The sequence below is a fragment of the Talpa occidentalis genome, unplaced genomic scaffold (genome assembly GCF_014898055.3).
Source record: "Talpa occidentalis isolate TD23 unplaced genomic scaffold, MPIMG_talOcc4v2.1 talOcc4.8, whole genome shotgun sequence".
Taxonomy (NCBI): Eukaryota; Metazoa; Chordata; class Mammalia; order Eulipotyphla; family Talpidae; genus Talpa; species Talpa occidentalis.
Window position 1 is genome coordinate 116,943,801 of NW_023605194.1, and position 22,155 is coordinate 116,965,955.

Here is a 22,155-nt window from a genome sequence, read left to right on the forward strand (position 1 = left end):
ACAAACAGCTCGATAGCTGGAAGTAAAGGAAAAAGTCAGAAAAGGGTTTTATTTGTAGAACTAAGGACTAGTTCACTCCGTAGGTAAGTCCAGCCAGTGACCAGCATGCTCGAATTCCAGTTCAGACTCCATTCCTGGTTAACTCTGCACATTTAAATAAATTACTCAGCCTCCACTAAATAGGATTTCCCTTATCATTAACACAAGAACTGTAATGATATCCCTGCGCTGGGGAGAGGATTAACAGATCAGTAGGGTGCAATATTTAGAAGAGTGTGTGGTGAGGTATTTCTCTTTTCTAAGGTTGTTATTCTGGGTTTACTGTCACTGCGTTGATCACAGTTATTATTATCATTTTAATGTTGGCATCGAAACTCACACTCAATGAGTTCCAGAGGAAAAATAACGATTCCTTGGCACATTCATAACTCTGCAACAAAAAGTATAAAATTAGTGATACAAAGCCACCCAGCAGCGAGGCAAGAGTGACTTGTCCTGGCTGGAGTAAGTTGTGACACGCTGCTTACTTCATGTGAAAACCAAGAGCAGACAAACAAAAACAAGAGCAAGCCAGTCACACAACTTCTTTCCTTGCTCACTCGGTGGTTTTCCAATAAGAGGACACTCAGGTGGACCCACACTTCCTTCTGATTCTGAGTTACTACCCAAACATTTCCGTGCTGAAAGAAATGCTGCGTTGGCACATAACACCTCAAAGGTGTGAAGGCCTTTGGGCAAAAAATAATAGCAGATTGTTTGTTAGAATAAATAATAAAAAGGGCTATATATAGAGTTTGATACATTTTAAATGGATATTCTCTTTTTTGTAGTTTCTGTTCTGAAGCCAATAAAATCTTCATGTGGGTCTTTGTTTTCACTACTTACTACTTATTCCTTCTATCTATATTCGAACTCCAATATTCTGTCACCTCCCACTTACAAGTGTCAATCTTCCACCCCTTCATTGATTTAATATTCATCCTTACGGCTCACCTCTTTCAAAATATGTTTTAATACTACTTTGGAAGGCAGATCAAAATGATAAGATCTTAAACAAAAGGTTATCTATATTGAATTGTCAAAGATAGAAATAATGCACAATACAGAACACCTCTCCGGAGAGGTGTTCTGTATAGGTTGAACGTTTGGTGAAGAACGTTAATGAAGAAAATGTAAAAGTGTACGGAATTTCCTGTCTCGATGTGTATGTAAGGATAAGAGAGAGAAATAAGTTAAACAGTAATGATTTAAAAATATAACGATAGCTGAGCAGGAGGGATTCCTCTTCCTTCATCCGCAGTGTTTCCTTCCACAGATAATGACTTCACCTGTATCTGCTCTTCACACAGCTGCTAAAGCTTCCTTTTCAACTACGCACTTCTGAGTCATTGGCACAGAAGCTTCACACTTGGGCATTATATGGTTTCTTCAAATGTTTTCCAGAATATCTGCAGTGAATTTTGTGCCACCCAAATCCGTTCTACTGTCCACACTTCCCCCACTCACACCCCCGCCTTGGAAGCCCTGCACTCGCACAGACTAAGTGCTTATTGTTGCTCTAAATCATCCCATGCCTTGTTCAGTTCTTTTTCCTCCTTCAAGAAATCTCTTGCCTTCTGCCTATGAAACATGATACCAGTTTTCAAGAATCATGTCAAACTCATGAACTCACATACAACATCTCTTAATACTTACCCTACCTATAATCAGCATGGAATTCCACTAATCCTGCCCAGCATGGAACTTCCCCTTTCTCACCACTATTTCTCATTTCCCAACACTCATCAGCACGCCTGTTCGGTTTTTCTTTCTCTCACATTCTTCTCACTGGCTCATGGTAAACTCCCTCTGGGGGTACTCTACTCCCCACACCCCAGGCATTTTCAGGGTAGGGGCGGCAGATTATTTATAAAATAATAAAATAATAGTAGAAACTATTATTCATAATATCTTGAATAATGTAGAGAGAAAAAAAAAAGAGTAGTTAAAGAATTTGCTTGAAGGCTGGCATCTAACTAATGTTCCCAATTTGCCACATGAAGAATCATAAAGGTATTCTGACGTCTATCCACAAAAATCTAAGCTCTTTTGTCCTTCAATACTGGGACCTGACGTGAAGCTTACAGGGAGAGCTGTGTGCATTCTTGCTGTCTTATGAGCATCGCCTATTCATAGTCTGCATCTCCTAAGTGATACCTAGCGGAACTCCATTGTATATTTCACACTCTGCACTTAGCCAGAGCTATTGATTTTCAATGAATCCCATTTAAAATGCCTGGTTTTATTATCACAGTCATCAAAAATTCTAACTATATCAACTCCTTGCTTAAAATATGTAATTGTTCACCTTGACACCAGAACTAAAATCATAAATCCCCTGAGGGGTGCATTTGCCAGATACAATTCATAACACCCCAGATTCATGCATTTGCCTTCTTGCAGGTGGGACAATAAAAGCAGAGGCTTCTGCTGTTTGGAGTCCTTGTTGCTGCCGCAGTGGGGGAGCCCGGATGCTTCTCCTGTTGTGCAAACAGACACACTGACTAGGCTCACAGGGCCTGGAGCTGGGAGAGAGGGGGGTTTCACTGGTTCTGGTGACAAATGTGGAGAAATCGAGGAGCCTTTGATTGATGGGAGAGGACTTTGATTGATGCGAGACCGAGCAGGAACCGGCGCCAGCTGCTGAACCGTCCCCTGGACAAGCGGCCTGGTCGAGGCTGCCCGCGTGTGCCGGGCACTACGTCACCGTTTTGACGGTTTGGGTCAGTGGGGCCTGACGTAATCAAAGCAGCCAGTAGAGGCCGTTGTCCAAGAAGAGCAGCTTGGGGTGCAGAGAGGGGAGGTCCCCAAACCTCAAAGGCGTGTGGGAGGAAGGTAAGGAGCATTGGCTAGAATGACGTCAGGCCCTAATTCCCCGCCACGAACTGAAGGACTTTCTCGGTGGTTCAGAGAGTGGGTTGTCGTGAGCCTGCCCGTGTGGCTGGCCTCATCCCTGAACAGGGCCTGGGGGCGTGGGGGAGGCATCCAGGTCCAGTGATTTTGTTTGTGATGCTTTATCGATGTCCCTTGAACACAGGCAGCGACACCTGCTACAGATCACACGCCGGGCATTGATCCTGCAACGCTAACTTGTTCCTTGTCACTGGCTGTCCCAGCAGGCGGGTTACTTGAGGGCTTGTCAATACAAAGCTCCAAAGTACATACTTACCTTCGTTTTCTACCTTTCTCCTTGTGCACTTATCATTCACAGTCTGTTTAACTTCACTGAGGATTAGCGTGAAAGGGGCCGAGCGCACCCTAGCACTCCCTTACTTGCCAGAATTCATCCTAAGGAAAAGATTTTCTCAAAATCCAGTCTCGCTCACTGAAGCTGGAAAGTTCATTTGCAAATTCTCTCACCGACATCGATACCATAGAAAAGCAACCTGATTGCATGATGTGGTAAAATGGACCGTTCAGGAGAAATAGTAGTGGGGCCATTGATGTAAGAAGATTAAACTCGAAATTTCCTCTGACTCTAAATTATTCCTGAACATGGATGTGTTCCTGTGCACTAATACTTAATATTTTTCTTTTCTGAAAGAAATTCATAAAAGGCTTACATCTTTGCCATTGAAGATGCAGACAATAGATACAAATATACTGGAATAAATGCATGACCTTTGTTAATTAGGTTGCCTGGAATCTCCCATGCTTAAATTTCTTCATCTGTCAATGGGGGTGTTAACTCACTAACCTTATTTGATTGTTTTAATATTTAAATACTTTGGTATAGAAATGAATACTTAATATATTGACAGTGACATGCATAGATAAGCATTGGTTTTTCATATTATCTCTACCTTTAGATATTTAATTTGTTTAAATTTTTATATATTTTAAAAACTAGTCTTATCAAATTATTGACAGAAATAAATTATAATTATAAAATTAAAAAAATAACAGAAATATAAACCCCAACATATATAGGTGGTTTTGTCTAAGACAAAAATCACCAATAGCCTATGAAAGATAGTATGTATCTTGATCAGCACATTAGATATTCTTCTAATAGACAATTACTTTCTTTAAGAATAGGATTGTCTCTGAAATATATATACTACCTGCAAGTATTTGAATTAAAGGAACTTGGGAAATATTGCAGCATATATTTAAACTTACCCAAATAATGAGTCAGTGAAAGATAAGAATGTAAAACAAATCAATTTATGAGCAAGTTAAGTATATATATCTGCATTAAGATATTTCTCCATAGTCTCAAAGGACTAAAAACAATCTAAATGATAATTGCCTCTATGCAAAGACCTAAAGAAAAATGGGTAGGTGGAAAGGGAAATCAATATTCCTTGGAGAAAATATTATTTGGATATTTAGAATGCTCTGTTGGAATCTAGGGTGTTCCATTTGCAATGCTTATGATTTTTCTCTCATTTCTTCTGATGCGATGTACCCAGATTCTTCTTTATAACCCATTAATAAAATTTGGTAGAGTGATTCACTCTATTTAAGGGACTTTCAGCAGTTTTTGTGGAGAATCAGCACGATCATCTGTGTTCTTGGCACTGTACCAAGCAAGGAGACTTCCTAATGATGGAAAATTCCTTACTTCTTACAAGTATGATGAAATGTATTTCTTTCTAGCTTACAAGGGAGTTAAAAAAATCTGGTACTATATTATGACTTCTAAAAGTTCACTTTTGGAACTTTTAAAAAAATTATATTTATATTATGTAAATAAACATTTACATTACACATTTACATTACATAGAGCGCTTTGTGAACAATTTTATTTTATTTTTTTAAGATTTATCATTTGGAATCAAAGGTAACATTTTGACAGAATACTTTCATGTCAGCAAGAAACCACGCGAGCACAAATACAGTGGAGAATCATCTTTAAAGTACTGCAACTAAAACAAAAACAAAGAGACGTCTAGCCAGATTTCTGTGTCCAGGCTTCACAGATGAACCAGAATTGGGAGAATCCTCTATCAGCAGAGGGACAGGGAAAAAAAATATGCCAGTTTTTCAGATGAAAAGGAGAATTATACCAAGAGAAAATACAAATGTATAGCAAGGACTGGAGAGCACTGGGAGCAGGGTAAATAATGAATGAAGATAATATAAAATTAGTTTTCTTTTTTATATTTAATTGTCTAAAGCAAAACCACCATGATGTGGTGAGTGTTCACAGCATATGTAATGATGAAATGCAGGACAAGAGTGACACAGGGGGAGGGAAGGAGGGCACTGTGAGACTTAGCCACTATTCCTCCATCTGTGTATCACCGCCATCTTAGTATTTCAAGTTTTGTTTACTCAAGACCAAACAGCCTGCATTCCAAAGAGGGTTTATGACCCCCACCCCACTCTGGTCTTATCTCTGATGCCCAGCCACAGCGGAGCGGAGCCGAGTAATGGGTCTAACTGGCCATAAAATAGAACCGAGCAATGCAGGCCACCAATGGGGTCAAACTAGCCATGAAATAACTGTGTACCCACCGTTGTTAAGAAATGCACCTGTGTAACCAATGAATGATGCACCTATGTAACTAATGAATGATTGCCCACATGATTTAATTTTTAGAAATCTACTTGCACCCCTGTATAAGATCCCTGTTCCCTTTGTTCAGGGCTCCCGACCTCCGCCGTTACATTGGTGCTTGTGGAGAGCCCTGTCTTGAGCCCGTAATAAACTCCTGTGTGTTCTTGCAGCGGCTGTCTGCGTGTCCTTGGGGGCTGCACTGGTTGACGTTGGGCACAACAGGAACGAAACTGTCTTGTTGCAAATTCCAGACAGGGGACACGAAGCAGCGCAAGAGTATGTGACCACGGCTAATTAAAGAGGAATATTGAAAACCTCAGGGCGATCACGAAAAACGTAAAAGTGGAGATATGATAAAATAAAATAATTAAAGCCCCAATTAGCACCAGGGAATCCAGAAAAATGAAAGAACAAAAGGCGCTCATAGAGAAGAGCCCATAAAATGGCAGATTTGAATCCAGACACGCCGATGACCAAACTCAATGTAAATGACTTAAATGACGCGCCTCGGCAGAGAGACAGAGGCCGTGGACGGGACAGGGATTTGTGAACTCACCAGTGGGACGTGCTCCTCCAGCAGGAGGACGTCGCCCCAGGGCAGGCTGGAGCACCTACGTGTGTGTCACGCATTTTGGAGCAGGGGTTATTATTTGAAACGAAGCGAGATACTCATAGCACAAGGGTCAATTTCCTCAAAGATAAAACCATGTAAAATGTGTATGTTTTTAGCTTGAACTACATTAAAAAACGACAACGTCGAGAGTAGACAAATATAAAATTGCAGCTAAAAGCTTCAAGACTTTCTTTAACTGCTGATGAATTAGAACACCCAAACAAAGCTAGCTGCCAGTTTGGCCTTGCTAGTATGTCTGCGTCGCCCTCTCTTACAGCATCCAATTTACTTTTTTCACACGCACGGGAGAAACATTCCCTACGAGAGACCATGTACTGCTACAAAGCAAGTTAAAAAATAGAAACCATCTACAATTTTCTTCTCATAAGATTACACTGGATACTGAGGAGAGGAAGCAATCCACAGTAAAATTTCATAAGATTGTAGAATCCAATGTTTGGTTTGGACGGTTCTCACGTGTGAGGTGGGCTCTCCTGCGGCTCTGATCTCCGTCTCCCGACGACCAGCCTCCCTCCCCACGCTGCTGGCCAGCTGTATGTTTTCTTTTTCTTTTTTTTATTTTAAAGATTTATTTATTTATTTATACAAGCACCGAGTACAGTCAGATGAGCGGGAGGGTGAGAGGATTCACCAGAGACAGAGCGGGGAACAGAACAGGCAGACAGATGAAATACACTGCTGAGGGGAGCAGCGGGCATGGCAGGAGAGGTCTGCGCACCATGTGGGACCCTCGCCGGTGGCCGGGGATCGAACCGGCGCTGCAGAGGCTGTGGGCAGCTTCGCAGCCCAGCGCTCAACCACTGTGTCACCAGGGGAGGCCCCCAGCTGTATGTTTTCTTTGGAGATGTCCCTATTTAGCTCTTCTGCCCATTTTGGGGGGTGGTTTGTTTTTTGTTTGTGGAGTTGTAGTCGTCTTGGTTGATCCTGGGTAGCAGCCTCTTGTCAGATGTATGGTGTGCAAATATTTTCATATCAAGGCAAAATTTAATTGAACTCACACACTTTCTAACGGTCCCCTTTCATCCACTGCCTTCTTTAACTTACTGCTAGAGGCTTTGCTTTCCAAGGGGAGCTGTAAAGTGTTGCCTTCTTGCTTATTTATTAACTTAGAAATTTATCTCCTCACAAGGTCTCACTGCTCATCTCCAGCACTGTCGTTCTGGGCCAGTGCCCTCTCTGGCGTCGCCCATGGAGAGGACGGTTTATGCCAGTTTACACAGAGCACACTCAGCAGAGCGATGGGCGTGTGGCCGCTCCCCAGCAGCGCCGTTAAGTTCCAAGCCTGTCTGCAGACAGTTAGGGGGCGACATTTTCGACCTTATGAGTACACATCCTCATGTGGACTACCGGTTCATCTTTCCCATGATGTTATTCTCACATATTCCAAGTGCATTGGTCAGGATTTTAATAACTTCTACTGATCTGCCACATTCATATGCTACTCTTTGCCTAAATTTACAATAATATTGAGGGAATCAAATATGTTGAGATTGATTCTGGTGGAGGCTGAACATGCAAGTGCTTTCACGTAGAAAATAAATAAAATGGGGTGGGAGAGTCTCAACTTCTCACACTTGGCTCCTGAGAGCTGCAGAGCCTTGTATGTGACCTCCCTAGGTGCGTGTGTGTTGTGTGTAGGGTATGTGTGGCATGTTTGATGTGTGTGGTGTGTGGTATGTGTGTGGTATGGGGGTGTGTGTGTGGTGCGGTATCTGTGTGATATGTGTGGAATGTGTGTGTAGTATGGTGTAGTATGTGTGTGGTGTGTGGTGTATGTGTGTGCGTGAGATGTGTGGTAGGTGTGCATGGTATGTGGTTTGCGTGCTGTGTGGTGTGTGTGGTGTGGTGTGAAATGTTCCAAACACCTACGTAAAGGTCTTGGTTGTCAAGAGCCTGTTGTTAGGAAAGAAGCGTTACGTGAATAAGTTCATGTTAAGGGTTCATTTTCTTTTTTGAGTTGTTGGATTTAAAACCTGATAAGGGAAGAGGTTGGAGCTAATCAAAGCCACATACACGATGTGGGCGGGCAGAGAAGGCCTCCTTCTCCCAATGCCACACGTCCTCCCTGAATGCAGCGCCCTCTCGTTTCATCGGTTTCTGTGACACACTCTTTAGTAACAGCAGAAGCTGATGGAAGTGTGCCAACAGCTCAAAATATTATGGATCCTTATTTCCTATTTTTCCCATTTATCAGCTTGCTTTAATCATTGGGCACAGAGTGGTTCTACCTGAACCTCTTATGGCTAGAGAAGCAAATTATGACACATCCTGTGTAATTTCTGTTATGTAATTATGATTCAGGGTCAAACCGATCTCACCTTTTTCTCTAAGAAATTGTCTTCCGGAAGAATAGGGTGAGGCATTTTTCAATGACTGTTTTGTAATTTAACTTTTTCATAGATGCAGCATGTCACCTGTAGATCTGTTAGTCCAAAGTCAGCCACTTGTTAGTGAAAAGAGACTGTTGCTGGACATTATTGATATATTATCACCATCGAGTAATTTCTCTGCCAAGGAGCAGTGAAGCACTCCCCTCTCCATCGGTTACATTCAGCCAATTTCAAAATAAGGATTCGAGGCTGCTGCTACAGATATTAAATCTGGTGAGGGCGCGAGTTCTAGGCGTCACGGACACTGTGCAGATACTTCAATCATGTCCTCAAAGAGGCTTTTACTTTTCTTTCCAGACTAGTTTATTTCCACTGAAAAAAAATGGATGTGCTCAGAATTAGCCTGTGAAATAAATGGCACTGGTCCCTCCTGACTCATAAAACATGTCCTAAGATGTCAAAATAGTTTAGCCTCTTGTTTTCAAAAGCGATGCTCTACGGTGCTGCCAGCGGTGAGGAATGGAGCGCCCGGCTAGAAGCAGATAATAAGAACAAAGTCATATTTTAAATCAATGTATTTTAAAGTTCGTGAAATCAAATTTCACTTCACACGCTCTATTCTGCAAATTCTTCTGGATTGCTAAAGGGAGAGACGATGCACTTCTTATTCCTGAAGAACAAACCGAAACTCAAGCAACACATGCAGCTTGTGGAAAGAGAGGTCTAACCTGCAGCCCCTGCACATTCCTCGGGCCTCCTTGCATTTCATAAAGTCCTCTCCGTCCTGAGGACCAGGGGAGAATCGGCTCATCCATTTCCACTGCTCTAGCATTTCACGTGCGTGTTCCCCCCTCACTTACTCACGGCAGGTGTGAGGAAGAACAGCTTCTGGGGTTCAGAGGCAGTGAAGCAGCCCCCAGTTGCTCGGGCCCTGCTGGGTGGGCACAGGCCCAGCTGTGGCGGTGCAGGTCCACACTCAGGGGCCAACAGAGGGGAGCCTCAAGGTCACCCCTGCGCCCCCTGTGAGGATGGAGGGTGGTGCTCCTTAAGCTAACGAGGAGTGCTCCCCAACCTGAGGGTGAGTGAGACCCCCCACGACGGCACACGTTTCTCCCAGAAATATATTTGAAATTCTGATTTCGGATCTCTCTAATGAATAAATTAAGCAATAGCTGGTGCTACTGAAGAAGATTTGGGAGTTTTATTTTCCAGAGACATCTTCCAAATGACGGGGGAGAGTATTTTAGAGAAGTTAAATAATGAATCGTTTTAATACTGGGAATAAAATTGTAACATATTTGTTAATATTATACTCACCATTCATGATATGCTTTGTAGCTAAAGAAACAAAGCCATATTACACACGACTGATTTCTATAAAAATAATGAAATACAACAATATGTTCATAATGCACATAAAAATATTCCTAATTATTAAAAGTATGGCTTCAAGAAAATGCTTTATTTTAATATGAGCCCACCCAGGTGGCTTTTTGGGAAAGATTTATTTCTGCAATAAAATAGATATTAAATTTGGATTATAGATTTGAAGTAATTATGTAACCTGAAAGTATATGCTCTAGTAAGAACAGGCTATTTCTTGAACGGCCTTTCCGCTTTGACATGATCTTCTTTTTAAAACTTTTTCCATGAGTAAGTTTTCCAAGTTATTTTTACTGAGTCAGTATATGTGTGACAGATTTTCTATTCTTATCTGATTGAAGTTCCATCACCCGGATCTCATAACGCTCACTGGTAGTTAGACTTACAGACCCATCAAAAATTAGCCCGATGATTTTGAGTACGCTACATCATTTGAGTCTTAGTTTTCTCCTCTCTAAATCAAATAGCCTCCATGAAATAAATAAATGATGCCTTCTCCCCCGCTCTGTATGTCTGTGATGCCTCACATCTGTGGTGTCTCGTCCTATTAAAATGGAGAAATATGACAGCAAAAGCTGCGCACGGTGGAGTCTTGTCATTTTAAGTTGAGATTTCATCTTACTCCTTAAAGATTCAAAATAGGAAATGCATCGAACAGAGAAGAAATTAGTCAACAATAACAGCACGCTAGTTTAAAAAGCGAAAGATAATGATGATGGGCCTCCTGGTGACTAGGCCACGCGTTCTGAAGTGCAAAAGCTAAAATCCATGTTCCTTTTGTTTCCCTTTTTCTTGTAGTTTAAGATTAAAAAATCCCAAGGACCCATGCATGCCACAAAGCTAAGAGCCAAGGGGACGTTTTCACTTTACTCACCTCAGGAAAATTCGGAATCTCCGTTCCTCTCTCTCTCAACAACACGCAACTCTTCAGATGTCTAGTTTTGTGCCAGAACCCCTGTCACACGGCGTTTCTGAGTGTGCATGTGTGAGCCCTGGGCCTGAGCTCTGCTCACTCTGTTTCCCTTTCCGCAATGCTGCATATCATTTAATTTTTAGTGTAATAAAGCACCGCATTCAACATGATTTTTAAATTTCAAGCACTATACAAAGAGCTCCGGCATGCGTCGTCTCTTCCTCACACCCCCTCTCCAGCGGCCCCTGGAATTATTTCTGATTTTAGGTCTTGTCTGGGTTTCCCCGCAGTAGTGCCGCGGGGTCTCCCCAAGGCCCACCTGCTCGGACCAGCTCAGGGACCCCGGCCGTGGGCGGCACGTCTCCCACTTGTGGGGTGAATCACACGCGTCCCAGTGGCTCAGAGATGGTGCTGGAATGTGCTAGAAGGGAATGAAGTAATGTATGGCACTCGGTTTAAAACACAGGCGCCAAGAGGGGAACTGCATTTCGAAATGATGGTACCGGGATGATGTGAACAGTGTTCTGATAGACTGGAGGAGGTGGTCAACCAGCTCCCAGGAAAATCCAGCTTCCAGGAGTTGACAGAGTTAACAGAAAATGTGCGTGTCCTCAGCCCACATGCCTGCGTGACAAGAGTCATCCCAGAGAGCGAGTACCTGGCGGAGGCTGTTTCCTGGCAAATGCCATACAATAGTCAGGGAATGCACGACGCCAGGTTTATACAAAATCCTGCACAGAGGAGAAGGAGGTGGAATTCTCTCTAACTTTTGTTTTCTTTTAATTGAGGATAAACTCTGCAAGCAAGCAAGCTAAACACATATAAAATTGATGACTGAATCTCCCTTAACATCTAAGTGCAAACAAGTGTTTGCAAATGGGATCTGTCAATGCATGAAGAGATGTTAAAACACCGGCCTGTAAACTCTCCTCGGAGTGTCCGTTCCAGGAAATCCGAGCTGAGTTACACTCTCACACTTCATCAAATCAGCTGCTGATTGGGCTCTTTTAAATGCTAAATAGCTACCTTGTTGGATGAGCTGTACTTCCATGTATAGACACATCATATTATATATGACACCCTATTTTCAGTAACTCGCAATGCATATTTCTAACAATATATTTTCATACAACTCTCTTTTCCTCCTGGCACTAACTCTTCATCTGTTTTTTCAATTTTAATACCTTATTTTTTTTAAAGATTTATTTATTTATTTATACAAGCACTGGGTACAGGCAGAAGCGCGGGAGGGTGAGAGAATTCACCAGAGCCAGAGCGGGGAGCAGAACAGGCAGAAGGACCGAAGTACACTGCTGAGGGGAGCAGCGGGCGGCAGGAGAGGTCTATGTGCCATGTGGGACCCTCGCAGGTGGCTAGGGAGCAGCCGGGATCGATCCGGCGCTGCAGAGTCTGCGGGCAGCTTCACAGCCCAGCGCTCAATCGCTGCGCCACCGGGGAGGCCCTTAATACCTTATTTTTTTTAATTTTGTTGAAATAACAAGGACTTATAACATTACATAAGTTTCAGTATATATTATTAAAAATCAACATGAATGTACAGCATTAATTCACTGCTAAAAGTCCAGTTCTACCCACTGTAAAATTGACACCTTATGTCTTTTTTCTAGATTTCAAGATTTCAAAGTACAGTAAATCTGGGTCACCCCTCATGTAAATAAAATCATTCAAGTCGTCACTGATGCCACAGCAGTTAAGAGCACAGGCTCCCGACTCAGACACATGGATTTGGGCCCCAACTCGCTTACATTTTTTTGTTTACACATATCTTAAATCTCATTTTTTATAAAATGGTTAACAACAGCAATTTCCATGATAGTAGAATCTCCCCGTTAACTAGTAGCTTTTGTGAGTTTTATTTTCTAAATGACTGTGAGTATTAAATCCCCAAATCAATATTGTAATGTTATGCAGAATTAATACATAGATTAGTAACAGAAGTAAGCCTATCTTGAGGTTACTTCTGTGTAAACAAAAAGTTTATTTCTGACTAATGAAAATGAATTTTTAATTTTTTTTTTTTAGTTTGAGAGTCATAGAGCTGGAACACCCTTTTAATAAAGCATAAATAATTGCTTACATTGATTTTATGTATTTTTTGTGAATATAAGGGCATTTACCAATGGCAGATTCACAGTTTTAGAAAATGTGTGCTTTCATGGACCTGCTTGGAGAAGCCTCTATTTAGAAAGAAGAGATAATTTAATGAAAGGGACTTTGTGCTGATATTTATAAGACTTGACCTTCGATCTCATCTGTAATCTTATGCTAACTTCCATAAGATAATTAACCTCTTTGATCTGTGAAGTAAATATATCACGTTATAAATAGAAATATTATGTGGTGGCCCAAAATAGCAGCTGACCTATGAAAGCCATATTTTATTTTCATATCAAAATCTAGGGCATAGGAGAAGAAATACGAGGCAGTAAGCTCAGCTCCCCCAATGGCCTGTACACCATCCATTCTGATATGAACAGCAAACCTTTCCGTCATTTCAAATAATGTCTTTTGGGATCTGTTCCATGATGCTTATGCAAAATATCTTGCAGATGTTTTATTCCTTAACATTTGCAAACTTTGGGTTTCATCCTCAAGAGCCTTCTGTTTTGTTTAAGGCCGGGTAGGGTAAATGTTGGTGCAAACTCATTAGCATCAAAAAATACCAAGATGCTCAGATAGTAAATTCCAAAGCAAATACACGTGGTCTCGTTATAGAGTTACCTAGATTTTACTTTAATGCCCAACCTATGAAAAACAGAGTAAAATGATGAGTTCAGGTCAGCTTTCTTAACTCTGTTTAGAATGGAAAAAAATCTTTTATAATTTTCATGTTTAATAAGCTTATTTGACTTATTGCCAATAACTTTCACTTAATTTAGAAATGTTCCTGGTTCCTGGTTTCTAGGTAAAGAATCTTTCATTATTGAAATACTTATAATACAGATAACTGTTACTAACTTTTCGTGACATCGATTTAATTAATATCAGTTTGATAAAAGGAAAAGAATAAAACAATCTTCTTAGGTAAATATAAATTTTAGAATAGCATCCCCTTGATCTTTTGCCTCTTATGAGAGTTTTTTACTTGGCACTAGAAAAATATTCAAATATTTCTAATTCCACATGTCACCAAGAAGTACTGCCATGAGAAATCCAATGAAATGGTGAGGCTGTGCAAGTATCTTTAAAGCCAGTTCTTTAATCTTGTGCAGTAAGGATCTGGAACTAGAAAATCTTCAAGGACCCATCTTATCAATGTTTTAATGAGAAAAAGAAAGTTTCTCCAGTCTTTAAAAAAAAAAGTATGCCCTATTCCTATAAATAAAATATTCAAAACGATGCCTGAAATGTAAGTGGGACAAAAGGAAGAACAAAGTTATGTCACGAGTGAAAAGGACCCTCTTACGTAGTTGCTGGAAATGCAGACTGGCCAGGCCCTCAGGAAACGGTATGGAGATTTCTCAAAGCAGCAACTCCACTCCTAGGTATCTACCTGCAGGAAGAAAAACACCAATTCAAAGGGACAGATGCACTTCTGTGTCCACTGCGGCACTATTTACACTAGCCAAGATGTGAAAACACCCCCAGTGCCCAAGGACAGATGACCGGAAGGCAGTGGCCCGGAGGCTGCAGTGTGCACACACACGGGGGAACCACTCCGCTATAAAAAAGACGAAATCTTGCCATTTGCAGCGTCTTGGAGGGAGCTGGAGGGGATGATGCTGTGCACATTAGTCAGGAGAAGACAAGGAAGGCCCAGTGTGGGAGATGAACATTCAGCTGACATGATTTGGAAAGGAGAGTGATTTTTAGACAGGGCGGAACACGCTCGACTCAAGGACACAGATAATCACACACATAAATACGCAAAAGGAAGAGAAACACACATGTGACCACTTGACATCCAAGGCAGGGTTGAGGATGGGCAAGCGTGGAGAACTGCGCAGAAGCAAACACTGTGGAAAATTCCACCAAGCACACGGAAGAGGCGCTTAGTGACAAGGACGCTGAGATCCTTAGATGGAGACAGGCCACAGAAGCAGAGCGGGGACCCTGCCTCCCTGACCTTGCCGGGCTGAGAGTTAGAGGAGGTTCTAGAAGAGCGGCCAAGGGCAGGGGGCCTCGTGTGGTTGTGTCCGATGGGATGAAGCTGGGAGCCCTTGAAGGACCCAGTCACTTGAATTTGGACAGAAAACGCCTGTGGCAGCCAGAGCGTCACCCTGACCGTCAGTGTCTAACACTGGACTTTCCTTGGCGGTGCTGACGGAGCAGGAAGGTCTGATGACAAGGCCGGAGCCGGGCGTGCTCCCTGGCTTCTCTGCCAGTGGTGGGGCGGCCAGCCGTGAGGACAGACACAGACCCGCTGGGAGCTGCCCCCACAGAGTGGATTCAGACCTGGACTGATGTTGAGGCCATTTGCATGTCATATGCATATGGCCATGCATATGTCACTTTGCTCCACAAATGTGACATATCCCAAAATCAGCAGAGTCTTCCGTCTGGACCTGCAGTAGCAACGGCCTCGAGTGTAGTGATTCGTGCTGTCATATGTGCTTCCATCAGCACAAAGATTGTTCATTTTCGATCTTTGAAATCGTGAAAGAAATCATCAGACTCTAGCACATTTGCACGTTCTATTAAAATCACTGATCTAAAATCCAATGGAAGGACATATTGCTTCATTAAGGTAGTATGGACTGCCTGTTGGCCATTTGTATTTCCTCTTTGGAAAAATGTCTTCAAAGTTCTTCTGCCCATTTCTTGAGTGGATTGTTTATTTTGTTTTTGTTGAGCCATGTGAGTTCTTTGTAGATCTCTGTGATCAGTCCCTTATCAGTTGAATGGAGTGCAAAGATTTTTTCCCAATCAGTGGGGTGTCTCTCTGTTTTGGTTAATGTCTCTTTTGCTGTGCAGAAGCTTTTCAGTTAGATGTAATCCGAGGTGTTTGTCTTTTCCTTGACTATCTTTGCTTTGGGTGATGAGTCTTTAAAGATGTTATCGACGTATGTCTTGTGATGGTGCACAGGTGCATTGGTGAAGGAAACTCTATGGGGACTCCACCTTAGGGGGTGAGGGGAAGCAAATAATGTTTAAAAATGAGCAATGATGTAAAAAAAATTAAAAAACAATAATTAAAAAAAAGAAATAAAAGATAATATGGACTGGGCCTCCCTGGTGGTGCAGCGGATTGAGTGCAGCGCTGTGAAGCTGCAGCGAGGGTTCCATGCCCGCGGGCCAGGGTTATTCCCACATGGCATGGCAGACCTCTCCTGTCTCACCCACTGCTCCCCTCAGCAGTGTACTTGGGTCAGTCTGCCTGTTCTGTTCTCCCCTCTGTCTCCAGTGAATCCTCCCACCCTCCCGGCCACTGGCCTGTATTCCAGTTCTTGTATAAATAAATAAATGTTTTAAAAAAAAAGATAATGTGGACTGAGTTTGACTTTGGACATGTCAGAAAATGACAGAGATTTACTTCAGGATGTTTCTGTCATTTTCTGTAAAGAGAACAATAGCATCTCCCCACAGGAAGTTGCATTCAACTGTCTTGTAAGTTCTTTCTACAAACATTCTCAAGGAAAGCGATGGACGAAAGGTCCTATTTAATTTAGCATATCTGTGACTGTGAGTTGAAATTCAAACATTTCGGTCTATTTTAACTAGAGAAATGTATACACGCTTCAAGGGAAACATTATAAAATATATCTTATAAGGAAAAGACTTAACAACTATCTACTGGGATGTACTGATTGTATATTATTGTGTTCTTGATAACTTTGCTGACCCAATTCTAAACATGAATGGACATTAAAAATAGTGGTTGAGCTACTAAAAATTCTGTTTAGAGAAATTTGGTCTAAAAGGTATTGTATTGGAATTCATGACTAAACAAACTACAAAACTATTGAGATCCTTTGTCAATAACCAAAATGAGGTAATATTGTAAACATCTAAAAAATATCAGTGCAGCCTCAACAACAAGGGTGGACACCACCAGGGGAAGCGCAGGAAGCAGATGAAATAACCCGGGCCTGCTGGTCAAGACCAGAGCCTCTTTCTCCCATGTCTTACCCAGGTGGTGCTCAGCACCCCCAGTTTGCTGATTGCATCCCAAGCGCCTTCTTTCTCACCATAAGAAAAGCAAAGGTCACGTTTTCATGTAACTGAGCAGAATTCTAAGAGATAGTGCAATAAATGCAATATTTTATGATACTAATTTATTTTGTAAGTACTTTTGTTTTTCTTATGTTTTCCAGTTTTTTTCCTTTCTTTTAAAGAAATAGGATACATTTTGCATTGTTTGAAAAACAGCCATATCATTATGTTTGAATATTAAATATCTTATTACCATATTGTTTCATGTAGCCTTGGTTAATTCTTCTCACTTGTCACTACATTTTCAATGACTTCATCATTTCTATTTTTTGCCAGATTCTATTTCCAATTAAGTTTTGTTATTAAGAGCATGGAATGGTTTATTAATTTTCTCCTTTTCTTGAAAAGGTAGCTCTTTGATTTATCAGTGTATATTTTATTCTTTTCAAATTCATTTATTTCTGCCTTCTGATTTATTTTGCTTTCTTTTGGTGTAGTATTTCATATTTCATTAATTAAATGATCATTCACATATTTTTTCTTGATTATCAGTGAAAATATTAAAACACTATACTGTGTCTGGTCACCCCTTTGCCAAGGACAGTTTCAGTGAGACATGTCCCTTTTCCAGAATTTGGGGTAGCACTGTATGCCAGGGAACACAGTCTAGTTTGCATGATATTAACAGAGAAACAGAGACAGGATCTATGGCTTACACTGGGCTAAGCATTTATTTATTTTATTTTTTTAAAGATTTATTTATTTATACAAGAACTGGGGTACAGGCCAGATGTGCGGGAGGGTGAGAGAATTCACCAGAGACAGAGAAGGGAACAGAACAGGCAGACTGAAGAAATACACTGCTGAGGGGAGCAGCGGGCAAGACAGGAGAGGTCTTCGTGCCATGTGGGATCCTCTCTGGCCTGCCGGGATCAAAACCTTGCTGCAGAGCCTGCGGACAGCTTCACAGTGCGGTGCTCAACTGCCTGTGCCACCAGGGGAGGCCCTGGGCTAAGCATTTAATTTAGTACCTTGTATATAGAGACAATTAAAATATTTAGGATTTCCCCGGGAGGAAGTTACTGTTCAATTCTTACTTTATTGATGATGTAAGGTGTAGGGATATTGTTGTAGAGCAACCCCAATACAAAACGGGGTGCCTGACTGTGGGTCCTCACCCGCGCGCTTAAAAGGACTTATCAATGCTCTACTGCAGGCACACGTGAAAGGTTAATAAAAGGTTTATTTACAAGGGAAGGGGAAATGAGGAAATGTTCCCCTTTTCTTGTAAATAAACCTTTTATTAACCTTTTACGTGTGCCTGCAGTAGAGCATTGATAAGTCCTTTTAAGCGCGCGGGTGAGGACCCACAGAAAAGAGTCAAAAACAACCAGACAAGCCCGGAAGAAAAAAAGCAAAATCAACATCAAGATAAAAGCTGCCATGGTCACCTCTCCACGGGTCTCACCCACATCTGTGTCACCCAGTCCACGACCAAAAGACAAGCGCAGTTTCTTCACGTGTCTCTAGGCTCCATGCGCCTCCTCCAGGTCTCCTGGCTCCATCCTGCTTCCTTCCTCAGTCTCTTCTGCAGCTTCTCCTCTTCCTGCTCAGCTCCACCCTCCCTTGGGTGGGGCAGGGAACCTCCCCCTTTCCTGGGGACCACCCTGTTGCAATATGACTGTTAGTGGTTATGATAATCAAAATACATATTAATACAATGGTTGCATGGAGCTATTGTCAATAATATATAGAAAACCTCCTCTAATCAGCTATTATTAACTTTTAACTCCTTGCCCCATCTTTGCAATTTTCTCTAAGAAACAGACTCTCTGTGGTTTCCTAAATGCACACGAAGATAGAATTTTACTTATTTTATTTATTAGATTTCATGATAAATGAAAGTTATCTCACCCAATTTTAATGGGAATTAAATTATAAAAGGAAACAAGGATTCTGTGATCATTTATTTCACTTACTCATTATTTGGAAACTGACTCAACATAGATTTTTTGGCATTTATCTTTTTAAGGTGCTGGAAAATGATTTCTATTTAGCCTTTCCCCCACAATGCAACACTTTTCAAACATAAGACCAATTTAGCTGCCAGAAGAAATGGACAAGAAATTAGGTCTAGTAAAGAAATTCCCCCTCATTTAAGACTGAAAGTATAGATGAGTGCCATTCTGGAGACTCTTAGTTATGATGAAAATTGACAAGTAGATTGGATTTCGATCAACCTTAGTACTGTAATACAGAGGCATAAATCCCAGGAATAATTTAGTGGCTTCATTCATCCATTTAAAGGGAAAAAAATCAGAGTGAATAAAAATATAGTCGAGTATGAATACATTTAATAGGATATTTTTGGGTTTTTAAGAGAATAAGAATTTTTAAGAAATAATGACAACCTTCCTGGTCAAGGTCCAGAATATATACATTTTGTGTACTTCAGAATATTTATAAAAGTGTGTGGGGGGTAAATGACTGGAGGCTAATGGGCTTTCAAGGCTGAGGGTATCTTATGACCAATACAAGGTAAAAGCTGCCATCATGATGGGCTGCGATTCTGAAGTCTCCGCGAACCCAAGGCCATTGAGATGCAATTTTAAATACTAGATTAGGAAGAATCCACTATCCTAGTAACTGTTTTTGTTTTTTTTTTTTGAATCCCAGCAATTTGGTAAAAACATACAAAAATGTTTTCTTCTCCTGTTGCCTTTTTTTCTATTTTATTGTATGACAAAAATAGACAAAATATACTATATGGTAAATAACTTCCACAATAAAAGTTTATCTTAATAAGCATTTTCAACACCATTATGAAAGGCAGGGCAGACGATGTGCTAGAAATGCATCTGTGACATATCTTAACCTGCAATATTTTTACAAAATTTATGAATAAAATGTTATTCACATGGGACCAGATATTTAATTGACTTTTTTAAGTTCACTTCAATTTTAATGTAAAATAGCAATTGTGTTGTCATTATTTTGATGTAAAATGATGTGTTCCCATATGGAGAGCATTTCAGGCAAAGATGTCAGTCTGTATTTAACACTAAGTAAGTTGACGAGGGAACTTACATCTGTGGTTAAATTAGCAAGCCTTTGCGTTCCACCAACAAAACAACGTAATGTTAGAAGGTATTTTAGTCTTACGGTAAAACAGGAGAATTCAGCATTTCATCGAATTGGTACAGAAGTGAAAGGGGACGCCCCTGAGGGTCCGGGCTCAGCGCTGGCCTTAGATCGTCCTGGCGACAGCTGGACGTGTCCCTCGCCTGGTAGCTCCCAGCGCTGGGCACACAGGACTTGCCCTTCCTTGTTCTGCAGAGGCTTCTTACAGAGTGGGTAGCTGCCACCTTGCAAATGATGCCAGTGATGATCTCCAAGACGGTGTCCCTTCTTCGTTTGCTAAACTATAACCTCCTAGATCTATCTTTCAAGATGTGAGCCAACTCGTCATCTCGACGGAGGCTGAGCCCTCCCCAAGGTGTGCAGGCAGGTCTCCCCACAGGACACTGAACAAGCTCCGGGGCGTTCAGAGTCACCTGTGGGCCACTAAGGCAGGCGCGTGACTTCAAGCTGAAGGTGATGGAGACCCGCAGGCCCCCAACGAAAGTCTCTCACTCCATGAGTGATCTCGAAGAATCAAAAGTGGGGCTCTTACCCAGAATTAGGATTTTTACCAGAGATAAACTTTCTAGTCGAGAAACTTGTCTCTATGGCAGGACAGACATCTCCTTACAGGGTGTCTGTCTTTTTTTTTTTTTTTTTTTTTCAGTCACCTGACTTTTGTATAGGAAACTGTGTGTGTTTTGATTTAGTGCTGCCTTCAAAATGAAGGCGTTTTCTATAAATAAAGCAGCACTTTTTTCCCCTTTTACTTTCTGTTTCTTATTCAGGCAAAGATTTTAAGGCTTCCTTTTTATGCTCATCGCATGTGTTTTTAAGAAAAAAAAATAAAAATATCTACCATCTGGTTTAAGTACTTTAGTTCTTTTGCCATTCTAAATTTCTTATGTTCTGGAAATTTAGATTTGCTTTTATCTATGTTCTAATGTGACCTTTGATTTGTCTGAAGAAAGCTGCCGTTACTTTCATTGTCACAAAAACATTGATTTCTGCTACAAAAATCTTTATAAATCACCTGTAAATGTATTCACGGACCAGAATTCTAACATGCATAATTTTGAGGATTTTCTTTAAGAAAATGTGCATACGGCTTTTTAATCTCCTGAAAATTATTCTCTTCTTTGTCCTTACTATCCACCTTAACGAAGATTTCTGAGTGTCCATCCTTAGAATTCACACTTTAGACAATTTCTGGATTTAAGCCTAAGGGAACGCTTTCTCTGCAAGTACCTTGTTTATCATCCCTTTGATTTTATTTAACACATTATCTGACAACAAGGAAAGATCCATGACCTTAATCTTGCTGATCCTCCTGTATTCATTAGGCAAATGCCTAATTTAACAAATGAGTCTCCTGCTTTGCCCTAAAACCAGAAAACTCATTTTTCCTGGAACTAATCAATGCAACAAGTTTAAAAGATCACTTTTTTTTTTTTTTTAGGGGAAAACATAACAACAAAATAGAAAAAAATACGGATTACTTGAGGGCAGCGTTTAATGTGAAATCCACATTTTAAATCTGTGACTCTCGATTATGCAAATTTTCGGAGTGATCTCTGGGCTGCAGCGCCCCGGCCCCTGCAGCAGGTGCAGCGGCCCCACACGCCGCCGGACCGGGTGTTCTGGGAGGTGGCCGGGCCGGGCCGGGCCGGGCCAGCAGAGCAGAGCCGCTCCCATGGCGGAGCCCGACGGGCTGAGATGCGCGCGTTTCCTGAGTTGGGCCGAGGCGCCGAGCATCACCTTGATGTCCCGGGTGCACCTGCTGGACAGGTCCTCACTCTGTTTTACAGTCCAGGGGACTCCTGCCCCGCTGCGTGCGGGCGAGAGCCCTGGGCCGCCTGGTGTCCACGCTCTGACAACAGCCCAGCCGAGTTCAAGCCCCCTGTTTGGATTTTGCATCGTTTTTTAAAAGGTTAACGACGAGCAAGCTTTAAAAAGTTTTAAGTAGAGCTTCCATAGGATCCAGCAATTCCAATCCTGGGTATTTACCCAAAGGACACAGAAACATCAATTCCAAAGAGCACCTGCACCCCTATGTTTATAGCAGCACTGTTTACAATAGCTAAGCTTTGGAAACAACCCAAATGCCCCAAAATAG